We start from the raw sequence: 17,026 nt of genomic DNA, 5'->3' as shown, positions 1-17,026 counted from the left end.
TAAATGTGTGGCTGAGGAGCTGGTGCAGGGGGCAGGGATTTAGATTCTTAGACCACAGGGATCTGTTTTGGGATAAGGGTGAATTGTACAAAAGAGACAGGTTGCACCTCAACAGGCGGGGGATCAGCATTCTGGCAGGCAGGTTTGCCACTGCTACATGGGTGGTTTAAAACTAAATAGTGGGAGGGGTGTGTCAAATGGGATAGACAAGGATGGAGTTAAAGGGAAAGAGAGTTATAGGAAAAGTTAAGAAAGACCCCAGAATTAATGGGACAGAAGGCTCACGAAGGGATCGGAGAGCATGGCCAAGCGTAATAGGAACCGATGTGAAATGTGAATTAAGTAAGGGATTAAAAGTATTATATATGAATGTGCGAAGTTTAAGAAGTAAAGTGGATGAGCTTGAGGCTTAGTTAGAGATTGGTAGATATGACATTGTGGGGATTACAGAGACGTGGCTGCAGGAGGATCGGGACTGGGAACTGAATATTCAGGGTTATACATCCTATGGAAGGGACAGGCAGGTGGGCAGAGGGGATGGGGTAGTTCTGTTGGTGAGGGATGGAATTCAGTCCCTTGCGAGGGGTGACGTTGGGACTGACGATGTAGAATCACTGTGGATAGAGTTGAGGAATTGTAAAGGTACGAAGACACTAATGGGAGTCATCTACAGACCCCCAAACAGTAGCCTGGATATAGGTGTAGGTTGCAGCGGGAGTTAAAATTGGCATGTAACAAAGGTAATGCCACTGTAGTTATGGGGGATTTCAATATGCAGGTAGACTGGGAAAATCAGGTTGGTTCTGAACCCCAAGAAAGGGAGTTTGTTGAGTGCCTCCGAGATGGATTCTTAGAGCAGCTTGTACTGGAGCCTACCAGAGAGAAGGCAATTCTGGATTTAGAGTTGTCCAATGAACCATATTTAATAAGGGAACTCAAGGTAAAGGAACCGCTTGGAGGTAGTGACCCTAATATGATTAGTTTTAATCTGCAATTTGAGAGGGACAAGGTTAAATCAGAAGTGTCAGTGTTGCAGTTGAACAAAGGGGACAATGAAAGCATGAGAGAGGAGCTGGCCAAGGTCGACTGGAATAGGATCCTAGCAGGAATGACAGTGGAACAGCAATGGCAGGAATTTCTGGGCATAATCCAGAAGATGCAGGAGCATTTCATTCCAAAGAGGAAGAAAGATTCCAAGGGGAGTAAGAGGCAACCATGGCTGACAAGGGAAGTTAGGGATGGAATAAAACGAAAAGAAAAGATGTATAACATAGCAAAGAGTAGCAGGAAGCCAGAGGATTGGGCAACTTTCAAAGGACAACAGAAGGTAACAAAAAGGGCAATACGGGATGAAAAGATGAGGTGCGAGGGGAAGCTGGCCAAGAATATAAAGAAGGGCAGTAAAAGCATCTTTAGGTATGTTAAGAGAAAAAGATTAGTAAAGACAAATGTGGGTCATTTGAAGGCTGAAACGGGTGAAATTATGATGGGTAACAAGGAAATGGCAGAAGAGTTGAATAGGTACTTCGGATCTGTCCTCACTAAGGAAGACACAAACAATCTCCCAGATGTACTAGTGGACAGAGGACCAAGGGAGACAGAGGAACTGAGAAATTTGCATTAGGTGAGAAATAGTATTGGGTAGACTAATGGGACTGAAAACTGATAAATCCCCAGGGCCTGATGGTCTGCATCCCAGGGTACTCAAGAAGGTGGCTCTAGAAATCGTGGATGCATTGGTGATCATTTTCCAATGTTCAATAGATTCAGGATCAGTTCCTGTGGATTGGAGTGTTATCCCACTTTTCAAGAAAGGCGCAAGAGAGAAAACGAGGAATTATAGACCAGTTAGCCTGACATCGGTGGTGGGAAAGGTGCTGGAGTCAATTATTAAAGAGGTAATAACGGCACATTTGGATTGCCGTAAAAGGATTGGTCAAGGTCAGCATGGATTTATGAAGGGGAAATCCTGCTTGTCTAATCTTCTGGAATTTTTTGAGGATGTGACAAGTAAAATGGACGAAGGAGAGCCAGTGGATGTAGTGTATCTAGACTTTCAGAAAGCCTTTGATAAGGTCCCACACGGGGGGTTGGTGAGCAAAATTAGAGCACATGGTATTGGGGGTAGGGTACTGACATGGATAGAGAATTGGTTGGCAGACAGGAAGCAAAGAGTAGGAATAAACGGGTCCTTTTCGGAATGGCAAGCAATGGCGAGTGGAGTGCCGCAAGGCTCGGTGCTGGGGCCGCAACTATTTACAATCTATATTAATGATTTGGATGATGGAATTAGAAGTAACACTAGCAAGTATGCAGATGACACATAGCAGGGTGACAGTGTGAACTGCGAAGAGGATGTAAGGAGGTTGCAGGGTGACTTGGACTGGTTGAATGAGTGGGCAGATGCAGTATAATGTAGATAAATGTGAGGTTATCCACTTTGGCGGCAAAAACAAGGAGGCAGATTATTACCTGAATGGTGTCAGATTAGGTGAAGGGGAAGTGCCACGAGACCTGGGTGTCCTTGTACACCAGTCACTGAAAGTAAGCGTGGAGGTACAGCAGGCAGTGAAGAAAGCTAATGGCATGTTGGCCTTCATAACGAGAGGATTTGAGTATAGGAGCAAAGAGGTCCTTCTGCATTTGTATAGGGCCCTGGTGAGACCACATCTGGAATATTGTGTGCAGTTTTGGTCTCCTAATTTAAGGAAGGACGTCCTTGCTATTGAGGCAGTGGCAGCGTAGGTTCACGAGGTTAATCCCTGGGATGGCGGGACTGTCAAATGTGGAAAGATTGGAAAGACTGGGCTTGTATTCACTGGAGTTTAGAAGGATGAGAGGGGATCTTATAGAGACGTATAAAATTATAAAAGGACTCGACAAACTAGATGCAGGAAAAATGTTTCCAATGTCCAGAACCAGGGGCCATAGACTAAGAATAAAGGGGAGGCCATTTAAAACTGAGGTTAGAAGAAACTTTTTTACCCAGAGAGTTGTGAATTTGTGGAATTCTCTGCCACAGGGCAGTGGAGGCCAATTCGCTGGATGAATTTAAAAGAGAGTTAGATAGAGCTCTCGGGGCTAGTGGAATCAAGGGATATGGGGAGAAGGCAGGCACAGGTTACTGATTGTGAAAGATCAGCCATGATCACAATGAATGGCGATGCTAGCTAGAAGAGCCAAATGGCCTCTTCCTCCACCTGTTTTCTATGTTTCTATGTTTCTTGTGCATAGACAATTTTCAAGCCTATTTATAGATAATTGTTGGGCCAAAATATGAAGGAATTTTGACAAAATATAATTGAACAAGAACCTAATATACAGATCATAACTGGGGGTGCTGCAGATTTGAGTTAATAACCTATGAAAAGGTACTCCATTCTAGATTAAGTGCTGACAAAGCATAGAGAAAAGTACGCTTGTATCAGCCAAGCCTCAGCTTAAATTAGTCTCTTCATAAAGGTGGGGCAAGGGAAGAAATCGTCAGGTGCTAAGGCAAATTGACTTTTAAACATCCATCCAAGGAAGAGAGATGTATTTTCACATTGCCTCTCACAGCATTAAGATGTGCCAAATATTGCAACTAATTTGCATATCGCACAGTTCTATATAAAGCAACATTATAATTAATTATATTCTATTTTACACGTCGAGAATAGGTACTGGTCAGGATGCCGCGGGGAACTTGCTATTCTTCAAAGCTGCGCTATGGGATCTCTTGTCAACCCAAGAACGCAGACAATGGCCTCAGTTTAGGATTCAAATTTGAAGGAAATTTGACATTTCTGCACTCCTTCAGTAGTGCACTAGTATTGGCCTGAATCTTTGTACTCAAGTGGGTCTGAACCCACAATCTTCTTGTGGAGTGGCACCACTGATGCTGGCTTGGCAAGAATCATGTGACACTGTGCAGCACATGGACAGAATGAGAATCCTCACATGGAACCACAAAGGTTTGGGCTTCAAACCAACAATATCCTTGACATTCGCTATCTCCCAGTCATTTCATCACAGCATTGCTATACAATCTGATTGCACAAGCAATGACAGATGGCAACATTTGGTCACGGCTCAAAACAGATTAGCATGAGGTTTTCTATGTTGGAGAGACCAATTACCACGTAATACCCTTAGGGAACATATATCAGATGTTCACTGGTGCTAAATAATATTTGAATTGTAAAGGATCTTCCTCTGAACATTATATTCAGTGTTTAATATCAGCAGGTTGTAATTAGCTAATTAAATGAGTAGGACTGACAGAATGTCCCTGTGGGGGATGATGTACCACAGACTGCACCTGAAATATGAGGAGGAAACATCTTAGAATATTAAGCACTGAGAACAGCTAACACCTTGCACTTTAATAAAGATCTTTTGTGTTGGATCAGAGGATGAAACGGGTGTTCCAACTGACCCAATTGACAACGAAAAGATCCAGATGTAGCAGAAATTAGTTAACTATAATAAAGATATCATGAAGAATTTGACCCAGTCACACTAACATTATTTCCTTGCTAACATCACCCAGCATAATCCCAACCAACACAGATGCTATCACTTAGTATGATTCACCTCTGTCTCTATTCCTTCTGCAGAAGGTGCTAGCTCTTGTAGGGGTGCAGTTTTATTGCTCCTGTCTCTTCGTCCCAGTTTGGGAGAGTTTGATGTGTACATTGGATTACTGTGCTTCTTGCGAGATAACTCCAGTTCATTGGCTGTGAAGCACCTGGAACAGTCCAAGGTTGAGACAGTTGCTGCTTAAATGTTAGATGTTCAAGCCCTTTATATAAAGTAAATGTGTCAAGCAAATATTTCACTCAAAGACTAGAAAATCCATAACTGTGGCCAGTTCAAAGTCAAATGAAAAATTGTATGATTATGATTTTCAGTTGTGGCCTTTAAAGCAATTGCAACATTAAAAATGATCCTAACGCAGTTTTAAATGAGAGAGATATTCAGGCTGCTGTTCTGTTTGTGAAAGTTCAATCTATAAATACAACTTTCTATATAAACACAAGTTTTTTTTTAAATCCTCACCTGTAGGCATTATGAAGATATACTTTTAAGGCATTTTATTTTCCTTAACAACTTCCTCTCCCCGTTACACCTGTAGATCTCGATCTATACAGTGTCATGCTCACCTATCGGTTCCCTCAACTGCCACATCAGGCACATAGTCGTTATGGGTTTAAAGGGCCTGTCCCAGTTACGCGATTTTTAAGCGACTGTCAAAGCAGATCGCCGAAATTTTCTTTTACCCTACGACAATGACCACGACAATACCGAGTCAGGTCGATACAAGTTCCTTTTTTTGTGAAACTAACACCTGGCTATGAGATTACACCGTCTTCGGAAACATCGCAAAATTCCCACGCTTACCTGAACGTCAAACTGTCGCCTCCAATCTACCTGTCAAATGTCCTGACGGTAAATAAATTGGTTAAACAAAACTATCTTCTAGTATCTTCAAATGCCTTTTCTTAATTTAATATTATCTGCTTCTAAATGCATCTGCAACAACCTAACCCTGGGGACAGCGTGCGACAGCGCCCGCAATAAGCTACGATACCTGGCGACAAGCCAGCTGTCGCCGAGAAATTTCTAGCAGGTAAATTTTTCCACGACACGCCGAGATCCGCTACGATTCATTGAAGACTCCTCACGATCATGCCCACGACACCTTGGCGAACGTTCGGCGACAGCCTAGTCACCGGCAGTCGCCTTAAAATTGCCTAAGTGGGACAGGCCCTTAAGTCTGGCCATGGAGGTTAAGTGAATAAAATGGGACTTCCTTCTTTCAAATCCACCCTGATGTGTGGTTGTTACAAAAACCTGTCTGTGGAAGCATTGTTGGTAATTGCCAGTGGTTCATGGAGTCAATGGGTTTGGGAGCTGGGGAGGGTGGATATGTGAAGAGGAATTATCCTCCTAAACCTCTCGGCCTCTCAACCTTTGCTTAATACTTAAACTTCTCTCCTTGACCAAACTTTAACTCACCTGCCCTAACATCTTTTTATAATGGGTGTCAAGTATTTGGTTGATAAGGCAAATTGACTTGGAATTATTTATTATTCAAGTTGTTTCATTCAAGAGCTCATTATAAATTAAAGTTATTAAATTAAACTTTTTAATTAGTTTCGTGCTACCTGTCGCTACATGTTCATGTTAAATGTTTTTCAAAATATAATGGTGTTGTCCAAATTTGGGAATCTCACAGGAAGTTACAAACCTACTTAAAGTATATACCACTGCAGGATTATATTGACATTAGAGGCTCCTGGAAGTGTCCTCTGCAGAATTCTGTTTAATGATATTGTTTCAGAATAGGGAAATCTGACAGCATGAACTGGATTTGTCTGTTCATGTCAAATGGGAAGATCCCTGCATTATTTATAGACTTATAGATTATTCATGCTCATTACAAGCAGTTAATGAAATGGTTTTCGTTAATGGCTTTGTGTGGATAACCAGGGTGTAACGATCCACACCACCTGCCAAAGGTTTTATTTCCACGCATTCTCCCCACCCTAAACAATCAAATGCCCATCAAGTGCAGCATGTTACAATGCATATTCATTGATATTTCACATGACATGTCCAAGGGGGCTGGCAGGCAGTGTTAAGTACATGGCGCATTTCGAACAATGCAAAGGGTCTAAGGGCCAGTGTATTACTGGAGCCTTGCTAGGTTGGTTGATTATCACAGAGATCCTGAAATCTCTATACAAGAAATGGATGCAATGGAAAAGTTAATTGTCTACCGGCTTCATGGAAAGTGTCAAATACCTATATATACTAATCTGATTTATAGGCGCTTGATCGTTAGTCTTGTACATCCTGGCAATTTAAGTGCTCGCTCTTTGTCGCACTCTGCCTCCAGAAGGACTCTATTTTTACCTCCCAGTTACTCCATCTCTGTCAGATTTACTCTGATGTTGAGTATTTCTGTACCGGTGCCTTTATTGCCCTCTACCTTTCTAAACAAAGCCCTTGACTGCATCTCATCTATTCCAGAGTCTCTGCTCTCACCGCTAGTCCTCACATTCCTTCCCACCAGCCTATGCATTCAAGACCATTATCTGCAACTTCTGCCACTTTCTGAGAGATTCCAAACATCCTCCCTTCTCATGTGTGGGAAGGAACTACAAATGCTGGTATAACCCAAGATAGACGCAAAAAGCTGGAGTAATTCGTCGGAACAGGCAGCATCTCTGGAGAGAAGGAATGGGTGACGTTTTGGGTCAAGCCCCTTCTTCAGACTGGTTAGGGATAAGAGAAATGAGAGATGTAGACGATGATGTGGAAAGATAAAGAACAATGAATAAAAGATATGCAAAATAGTAACAACGATAAAGGAAACTGGCCACTGTTAGTTGTTTGTAGGGTGAATACAAGAAGCTAGTGTGACTTGGGTGGGGGAGGGATAGAGAGGGAATGCCAGGGTTACCTGAAGTGAGAGAAATCAAATATTATACCACTGGGCTGTAAGCTGCCCAAGCGAAATATGAGATACTGTTCCTCCAATTTGTGTTTAGCCTCACTCTGAAAATGGAGGAGATCTAGGACCGAATGGCATGACAGGTACGGAACAGTTCCATACCAGGACATCTGAGATATCCTCATTCTTTAGGGAACGGGGGTTCCCCTCTCCCATCATAGATGAGGCCCTCACTCATGTCTCCTCGGTATCCCACAGCTCCGCCCTTGCTCCCCCTCTCCCTCGTCGCAACAGAGACAGAGTGCCCCTATTCTTTACCTTCCACCCCATCAGCTGTCGCATACAACACATAATCCTCCGAAATTTCCGCCACCTCCAACGGGATCCCATCACTAGCCACATTTTCCCATCTCCACCCCTTTCCGCCTTCCGCAGAGACCGTTCCTCCGCAATGCCCTGGTTAACATCCCTTCCCAACCAAACCTTCCCCCGTCTGAAGAAGGGTCTCGACCCGAAACGTCACCCATTCCTTCTCTCCCGAGATGCTGCCTGACCTGCTGAGTTACTCCAGCATTTTGTGAATAAATACCTTCGATTTGTACCAGCATCTGCAGTTATTTTCTTATAAACCTTCCCCCCCACCAGGTATCTTCCCCTGCAACCGCAGAAGATGCAACACCTGTCCCTATACCTCCTCCCTCGACTCTGTCCAGGGACCCCAACAGTCCCTTAGGTTAGGCAGAGGTTCACTTGCACCTCCCCCACCCTCATCTACAGTATCCGCTGTTCAAGATGTGGAGTCTTATACATCGGCGACACCAAACGTAGACTGGGCGATCATTTCGCGGAACACCTTCGCTCAGACACCTGAACCTATCTGATCTCCTGGTTACCGGACACTTTAATTTCCCTTCCCATTCCTACACAGACATTCCTCCATTTTCAGAGTGAGGCTAAACGCAAATTGGAGGAACAGCATCTCATATTTCACTTGGGCAGCTTACAGCCCAGTGGTATGAATATTGATTTCTCTCACTTCAGGTAGCCCTGGCATTCCCTCTCTCTCTATCCCACCCCCACCCAAGTCGCACTAGCTTCTCGTTTTCACCCTACAAACAGCTACCAATGTCCTGCTTCCTTTATCATTGTTATTTTTTTGCATATCTTTTATTCATTATTCTTTATCTTTCCACATCATCATCTATATCTCTCGTTTTCCTTATCCCTAACCAGTCTGAAGAAGGGTCTCGACTCGAGCTTGAGTTACTCCAGTTTTTTGTGCCTATACTCCCTTACCATGCCCCTTTCAGCATTTCACAGGGACTGTTCACTTCATTGCTCCCTGGTCCACTCTCATTTCTCACCACCCACCCCACCTCTTACAATACTTACCTTTGTAATGGCAGATGATGCAACATTTGGCCTTTCACCCCTTATCTTCTCCCATTTATGGGCCCAAACAGTGCTTCCAGGTGAAGCAGCAATTTACTTTCACTTCTTCCAATCTAATGTATTGCATTCAGTGTCTGTCCATCATCTGTCTGCCTCTCTTTTTCTCTCTCACTTTCTTCCCCCCCTCCATCCATTGATGAGCTGCCACTCCATTCCACAGGGAAGTCTTGCAACTTCTCGGGGCAATGTAGTCGGGTTGGAGGACTTGGAGAGAAGGCAAAAAATGATTGCGGCTAATTTTACAAGAGAGCCCACACTGATGGGGAAGGACTGGATACAGACACTGCATTTCGTCTGGATACTGATTCATAGTCTTGGCAGAGCAACTACGGATTTGCAGAACCAGCAGGTCAAGTCAAAGTCCAATGTGGTGCCTTTCCGGCACAGTAAATTGACTCGCGAATTCCAAGGGTTGACTCGACTCTATCCAGGGACCCTAGCAGTCCTTCCATATGTGACAGCGGGGCCAATGCGGCCGGATTAAGCCAATAGCATATGTTATAAAGAGGCCTTAAATACGGGACAAGGTGACATCACCGCCCGCGCCCCACGTGACCTCACCCAGCCAGCGGCCACGTGCTCCCGCTCCACCAATGATGGTCACCCAGGCGGGTTGCAACCTTCGGTCGGCCCCGCTCCCCGAACACACTCTCCGGGCCTACAGTGTCGGGGCCTACAGCAGCCCCAGGGCCTGATAAGGGACTCTCAGAGAGTGATGGAGGGGTTTAGTTTAGAGATGCAGCATGCAAACAGGCCCTTTGGCCCACCATTCGTATCGACCAGCAATCCTCACACACACTAGGGACAATTTTACACATACACCAAGCCAATTAACCTACAAACCTGTACTTCTTTGGAGTGTGGGAGGAAACCAAAGATCTCATAGAAAACCCACACAGTCATGGGGAGAACGTAAAACTCCATACAGACAGTACCCGTGGTTGGGATCGAACCTGGGTCTCTGGTGCTGCAAGCGCTGCAAGGCAGCAACTCTACCGCTGCGCTACCTTGGAGAGAATGACGGAGGATTGCGAGAAGAGGGCCGGAGGAGTGGGAGCCGAGGATGCCACAGAAGTAGAGACAGGGAGGGCCGGAGGAATGTGGAAAAGGTAGGGTCGGAGGAGTGAATAGAGATGGGACTGGAGGTATAGGGGTGAGAAGGGCGGAGTAGGGGTAGGGAGTGCTGGAGCAGTGAGAGGCATGCAAGGTTTGGGTAGAGGAGGTGGTAGAAGAGTGCAGGAGGAGACAGGGTCCGGTAAGTGAGGAGAGAAGGCCGGGGGATTGGTGAGAAAGAGGGCCCGAGCTTTTGGAAGGGGGGAGCAGTAGGACGCAGGAGAGTCAGCCAGGAAGCTTCTCATTGACATCATTAACTTTACCACTAAATTGCACTCAATAGACAATAGACAATAGACAATAGGTGCAGGAGTAGGCCATTCAGCCCTTTGAGCCAGCACCGCCATTCAATGCGATCATGGCTGATCACTCTCAATCAGTACCCCGTTCCTGCCTTCTCCCCATACCCCCTCACTCCGCTATCCTTAAGAGCTCTATCCAGCTCTCTCTTGAAAGCATCCAACGAACTGGCCTCCACTGCCTTCTGAGGCAGAGAATTCCACACCTTCACCACTCTCTGACTGAAAAAGTTCTTCCTCATCTCCGTTCTAAATGGCCTACCCCTTATTCTTAAACTGTGGCCCCTTGCTCTGGACTCCCCCAACATTGGGAACATGTTTCCTGCCTCTAATGTGTCCAATCCCCTAATTATCTTATATGTTTCCAGTGTATACAAGCCCAATCGCTCCAGCCTTTCAACATACGACAGTCCCGTCATTCCGGGAATTAACCTAGTGAACCTACGCTGCACGCCCTCCATAGCAAGAATATCCTTCCTCAAATTTGGAGACCAAAACTGCACACAGTACTCCAGGTGCGGTCTCACCAGGGCCCGGTACAACTGTAGAAGGACCTCTTTGCCCACAAAATTTACCTGGACTATCTCTGACACCTCTCTCGCCTTTCTTGATCTTTCTGTCTCCATCACAGGGAACAGACTATCGACTGATGTCCACGGTTATCTGGACTGTATATCCCTCCTGCCCTGCCTCTTGCAAAGACGCCATTCCCTAATCTCAATTTCGTCGTCTCCTCCGCATCTTACCTTACTGGAGATGCGATTGTTTTCCGGATCATGTCACCGGTCGCTCTGCGGCCTAACATCATGGAGCTGGAGACTGAGACTGACTTTGAGCCCCACCGCGAGGCCGTGGATTTACCATCGGAGCCCGCGATCCCTTGCCTGGGATCGGCGCTTCAACTGCGGCCTGCGGACTTCAACATCGAGGAGCTCGCAGTCTCGGGTAGAGACCAATGTCGGGAAACTCAAGCCGCAGGCTTCAATCAGCCCCAACCCGTGGTCAGATTGCCCGGCGCGGGGGAGCTGAGATCCCCCCCCCGATGCAGGAGCTTGATCACCCCGATGTGGAGGACCCAAACATCGCCGGCTATGGGAATCAAGATCGTTCCGTCAACGGAAGGCTCGAGGCACCTGACCGCGGGAGAACAAAGAAGGGAAGAGAATGAACTTTTTTTTCGACTTCCATCACAGTGAGGAATGTGGAGGTGTCACTGTGGTGGATGTTTATGTTCAAATGGATTTTGTGTGTTCTGTTGCTTTTAATTGGTATGACTGTATGGCAAACGAAATTCCCCGTATGTTGCAAAACATAGTTGGCTAATAAAGTATGATTATGATTATGATGATTATTGTGATTATGATCTGCTCCCAACTGGAGGCTTTTCACTCTAGGACAGCTGAGATTTAGTTTAGTTTAGAGATACAGCGTGGAAATAGGCCTTCGGCTCACCGAGTCCATGCCGACCAGTGATACCCACACGTTATCACCATCCTACATACACTGGGGACAACTTACACTTATATCAAGCCAATTAACCTACAAACCTGTACGTCTTTGGAGTGTGGGAGAAAATCAAAGATCTTGGAGAAAACCCACGCGGTAAACGGGGAGAGCGTACATACTCCGTACAGACAGTACCCATAGTCGGGATCAAATCCGGGCCTCCAGTGCTGCAAGCACTGTAAGGCAGCAGCTCTACCATTGTGCTACCGTGCCACCCCTGTGTAATTTGTCTTTAGTAAGCGTGACATCTCCCTGCTGTCATCGTTGGATCCCTCATCCAAATCTCACCCTGACGAACACCTCATCCCAAAAAGTGCGATGAGTGGCAAGTTGTTTAAGTAGATTGCCTACCTTGATGCTGGGTTACAGCTCAATAGTGCAAATAGTAAGCAAAAACTTGTAAATTAAAGGCATGTCAATTAACTCTCCTAATTGACAAGTAATTCTCTCCAGCTGTAGTTCCATTTTTTCTTTCTAAATGAATGGATTTGTGTTGCTTTCACACCAATTCACAATGTTTACAAATGTAAATCATTCTGTGATTCATGCATCTTCAAACTTCTACAAAATGGAACCTTGTGCTCCCCATTTTCCCTTTTAAGTTCAGTAATGTCCAAACTGCACTGTCCCAGAAGATTGTCTAATATCGATTATCCGTGGCAAATTTCACATACAACATTAGATGCAATTACACAGATTTTTCAGCGTAGAATTAGGCCATTTGGCACAACTCTTCTGTGCTGGTGATCATGTTTCCTTACAATCTACTATACACCCACCTCACCACATCTCACGCAGTCAACATCTCTTTCAGTTCCTCGTGCATTTACCTAGCTTCCCCTTAAGCGCTTCTCAGTGATTTTCCTCCAACACTCCTTGTGGTATCAACATTCCTACAACACTCCTTGTGGTATCAACACTTAAGAATAGCGGAGTCAGGGGGTATGGGGAGAAGGCAGGAACGGGGTACTGATGGACCAATGATCACATTGAATGGCGGTGCTGGCTCGAAGGGCTGAATGGCCTCCTCCTGTACTTATTGTCTATAGCAGTGACGGAATGCGGAGGGGAAAGTTTGTGAGTGTGACCTCATGCTCCCTCAGAAAGCGTCCTGTAGTTTTATGGTCAGTTCGGGAAAACTGAACAGGCAACTTCCGGCACGGAAGTGGAGGAGTGGCTGTGAGAGGCAATAGCCTGTGTGGTTGGAGTGGCCACAGTTTGTGATGTTGGATTGGGAAGATGAGGCAGTCGGAAGCTCTACAGCAACTGGTGAGCGAGCAGATCTAGTGCAGCTTGCTGCAGCTGCACGGAGTGGCAGCAGCTGTGGAAGGAACTGACAGCATCACACTGGGGCAGGCCGACCCATACATCATTAATCCAGTGCCACAAGAACACTGGGTTTTAAAATGAAAAACAAGAAACTGATCTCTCTTTAGGCTAAAATCAGACTTTAGACTTGAAAGTTGCAAGATGGCACCGAATATAGCGATTCTTGAGTGCTGTCCCAGGAGAATCTACCATTATCCATAACAATTGTTCCACTCTTTTACTTATGTCTGAATATACTCATGATATGATTTGACTCTCTAGCGTGCAGAACAATGCTTTTCATACATGCGATAATAAACTAAAATAAACTCGTACTCTAGCTACAGAGACATTCCTCCTTAACTCCTTATAAACTCTTTTATACCTATATCCATTAGTTTTGAGATCCCAGAACACAGATGCACCTTCATCACATTTACTCTATCAAATCCTTTCCCAACCTTAGAGACCTCTCATTAGACTTATCTGACAGTCAAAGGTTGGCAGTGGGGATTGTCCTGCTGATGCATTCTTCGTTTTCACTTGACCATTCCCTCAATCCAACCAATACTCAATCACCGTCATGGCTGTGTTCACCAATCTACATTCATTGCAGTTCTGACCACACAACAGTTTTAAAAATCACATGTTAACTTTCCACTCCCGGATTACCCCTCTCTATCGTGGTAATCAACTGCAGCCTCTGAGATTTCTTCTCAATTGCCCATTCAAGATTTCCATCACTCTTCCCTTTCAATTCTGCTTTCACCTGTCTGGATCCTAAAATCTGATATTCACTCCCTAAACCTTTTTTAAAATTTCTTTAAAAGTTTCCTTAAAACTTACTTCTTTGTGCAAGCTTTCAATTATTGGTCCCTCTGTGGTATCTGGAATTCAGAGACAATTTCCAGAAGATGGGGTGGCTTTGTTAAGACTGTGATGAAGAGAAATTTCTTCTTCCAGTTTCGTTTACTTTAGTTTAGTTTAGAGATACAGCACGGAAATACGCCCTTTGGCCCACCAAGTCCGCGCTGACCAACAGTCGCCGTACACTAGCACAAGCATACACACTAGGGGCAATTTACAATCTTTACCAAAGCCAATTAACCTACAAACCTGTATGTCTTTGGAGTGTGTGAGGAAACCGGAGCACCCAGGGAAAACCCACGCAGGTCACGGGGAGAATGTACAAACTTCGTACAGACAGCACCGTGGTCAGGATCGAACCCGGGCCTCTGGCACTGTCAAGCAGCAACTCTACCGCTGTGCTAACATGCCGCCAAGTTGATTGTGAATCTTTGAAATTCCCTACCCAGAGTGTTTAAGAGATTGCATCATATATCCAAAGCTGAGGGAGATTCTTGGACTCTTGGAAAATCAATGGTTGTGAGGAACAGGCAGGAAGGTGATCAGGATTAAATTGTCTTTATTGAATGGTGGAGCAGGTTCAATAGCTTCATGACTAATTCCAGCAACTATTTCTTAAATTATTAATATCCCTTTTTTCAGCCTGCATTTAAAATTTGTTTTGTAACTCTTCGGTGAAGTGCCTTCGGATATGTATGTACACCCCATAAAGAAAATGTTTCTGGTTGCAGAGCCAAAGGAACATACAGTTCAGTCCATCCAGCCCATGTTACTATTAAGTACCCATCAATATTAATCCCATTTTCCAATACCTGGTCTGTGGTATACTATGCTTTGGCAATTCTGATCAGGTGCTTCTGAAATGTTGAGTACTTGCATCCATCAACTTCTCAGATGCATTCCAGATGCCAGCCATCCTCTGGATGAAAAGAGTCTTCCTCAGATCACCTCTAAACCTCTTCTACCTTATCCTAAACTGACACCCTTTCATTTTAAACACCTTTGCTATGAGGAAAAGCTTCTCACTGTCTACCTTTCGATCCATTTCATAATTTTGTATACCTCTCTCAAATCTTCCACCTTTCACCCCCACCAAAATAAATGCAGACTATACTCTCTCCACATAACTGAAATGTTCTATCCTGCACAATATTCTGGTAAATCTCCTTTGTACGCTGTTCGCTGCACTAATTGGCCAAATTCAGAGAAATCCACAAAAAGGCTCTGAAGTGTCTCCAAGTTTTTGCCTTTTGATTGTTTGTTTACAAATTAAACTCCAGGCCAAGAAAACTAGATTTTTAGTGGTCACGAAGGGCTGCTGACGGATGAAAAAAACTGCTCTGTGAGTATGAGAGAGCAAGAGAGAGAGAGAGAGTCCAGCAGCTGGTTTCAGAGCTCTGTCAGTGAATGAAGCGCACCTTTCTCACAAGGTCACTCACACACATGTAAGCACACAGTGTTTGTTCAGAACCCCCCGTGAGCTTTTCACAGAACCTTTTTTTTTGTGTTTCTCTTTTTAAATGAAAGCCACAGTCGTGCTAGAGGGCAATGCAGGCCATAATACATTCTCTCCTGCACCTGCTGGCTGGAGGACACCTGCCAAAACTGTGGTTTAAAGGCTGGTTCAGTCTATTGGAGAGTAAATCTCAGTCTCAGATCACTACCACAGCAATCTGCGGTCTCCCTCAATGTTTGTAATATTGTTTCTTGTTCTTGCCCTGAGATAATAAGGTGTTTCAACGAAATATGATATTAATATTCCACAGGAATGCCAATTATTCAAAGATAGAAATTGTACTTTATTTTTAATATTTAGGTTTCCATGGTAATGGCAGTGAAATAGTGCTAGAATAAACAAACCACTTACAGTATTTTAAATAAGGTAACACCTTTATGTTTAGATTTTTTTAATGTAGATTTTCCTACAACATCAGGTGCCTTTTCAACCACTTCATACAGCGAATTACATTTCTAGGGGAATGGCATTGTGCTGAAGGGAAGTTAGTAGCCAAGCAGCACCAATGATGGTAATAGCTACGTAAAGTTGTCTCCGTATCAACCCTGTAAATCCTTTTCAGAAATATGTGAGACTGTACGTTGAACATCTTCCGAAATCTGAACCCTCCAATTTTCTTGATCATTACAGATTTAATCACTCCACTGCTGGTACCACGCCTTCAACTTCCAGACCTAACCTCTCTAACTCCCTATTTAATATATTAAATATATTCACCCTCCTTTAAGTTCCTTAAAACCTACCTCTTTGTACAAAGTATGAACTGACTAGGCAAGGACAGCAGATTCCTTTCCTTGAGGGTTGTTGGTCAACCAAATTGATTTACACATTGACCAGCAGTTCAGTGCTGACCATTACTGAGAGCAGATGTTTAAAAATAAATTCTTGATTTATTTAATTACCTAAATTTAAATGAATAAGTGGCTTGGTATCTATGCTGATGTGTGTTCAACATATCCAAAATAATTTCTGTCATTTAGTTCATGTAGACCTTAACCACTTGGCTAGAAGGGCTGAATGGTCTGGTTCTGTACTATATCTTGCAGCAACCAATATTCATCCACTTTTCTCTCAAAATGTACAGAACATAGAAAATTACAACACAGGAACAGGCCCTTCGGCCCACAATGCCCGTGATGAACATGCTGCAAAGATAAACTAATTCTATCTGCCTACACATGATCCTTATCCCTCCATCCCCTGCACACCCATGTGCATATCTATAAGCTTCTTAAACTCGACTATTGTACCTTCCTTCACTACCACCCTGACAGCATGTTCTAGGCACCCACCACTCTCGGCATCAAACATCCTGCCCCACATATCTCCTTTAGAACCACAACAGCACACAGAACTATAAACACCACCTCACCAAAGTCTTACAGAGCTGCATGATAACTTCCTTATATTATGACTTCCTGATATCATGACTTTCTGCACCATGATTTGTTTCAACTATTCTCTCTGACCGAGCAAGTCCAATTAAATAAAGAAAGTGCTCCTAATCACTATCCTCACTCTTGA

Source organism: Rhinoraja longicauda, chromosome 9 (genome assembly GCF_053455715.1).
Source record: "Rhinoraja longicauda isolate Sanriku21f chromosome 9, sRhiLon1.1, whole genome shotgun sequence".
In the NCBI taxonomy this organism is placed as follows: Eukaryota; Metazoa; Chordata; class Chondrichthyes; order Rajiformes; family Arhynchobatidae; genus Rhinoraja; species Rhinoraja longicauda.
Note: the sequence above shows the minus strand (reverse complement) of the source record.